Source organism: Triticum dicoccoides, chromosome 1A (assembly GCF_002162155.2).
Source record: "Triticum dicoccoides isolate Atlit2015 ecotype Zavitan chromosome 1A, WEW_v2.0, whole genome shotgun sequence".
NCBI classification, from domain to species: Eukaryota; Viridiplantae; Streptophyta; class Magnoliopsida; order Poales; family Poaceae; genus Triticum; species Triticum dicoccoides.
In genome coordinates, this window is record NC_041380.1 from 429,845,993 (window position 1) to 429,847,078 (window position 1,086).

The following is a 1,086-nucleotide window of genomic DNA, read 5'->3' on the forward strand; positions in this document are numbered from 1 at the left end:
CTATACATAGGTGCATTTTGTGAATAAAACACAATCGAAAATATTACAGTACAAACCTCGAAGCCTCTTAGCAGGTCCATGAAGGCCTCATTCAATCCGCTTTTCGCGGACAGGACCTTTTCAATCACCGTGCCTATCGGTGTCAAAACCGGTGGATCTCAGGTAGGGGGTCCCGAAATGTGCATCTAGGCGGATGGTAACAGGAGGCAGGGGACACGATGTTTTACCCAGGTTCGGGCCCTCTTGATGGAGGTAAAACCCTACGTCCTGCTTGATTAATATTGATGATATGGGTAGTACAAGAGTAGATCTACCACGAGATCAGAGAGGCTAAACCCTAGAAGCTAGCCTATGGTATGATTGTTGTCTGTCCTACGGACTAAAACCCCCCGGTTTATATAGACACGGGAGAGGGCTAGGGTTACACAGAGTCGGTTACAATGGTAGGAGATCTATATATCCGTATCGCCAAGCTTGCCTTCCACGCCAAGGAAAGTCCCTTCCGGACACGGGACGAAGTCTTCAATCTTTTATCTTCATAGTCCAGGAGTCCGGCCGAAGGTATAGTCCGGCTATCCGGACACCCCCTAATCCAGGACTCCCTCAGTAGCCCCTGAACCAGGCTTCAGTGACGACGAGTTCGGCGCGCAGATTGTGTTCAACATTGCAAGGCGGGTTCCTCCTCCAAGTACTTCATAGAAGATTTTGAACACAAATGTAGTGTCCGGCTCTGCAAAATAAGTTTCCACATATTGGCATAGAGAGAATAATATTTACACAAATCTAATCTGCTGACGTATTCCGTAGCGCGACATCACACCACGACTAAGTCTTTATCCGAATCGTTTTACTGTCCCACCTCAGCGCGTTTAGCGAGGCGGTTTCCTTGGCACGTCTTGTCAAAGCAGAGATCGTGTCCCCTTATTCCAGGATTCTCATCAATACGGGCGTTGGTAACCCAACCGCGCCATTGATTACGGCGCTTGGGAGATAAGCGAGTTTTACCAGGCTGGTGGGGACGCATGGTCGCATCCGCCCATATAAGGGGATAAGGATCCACCTTTTCATCCACGCGCTTCTTCCTCC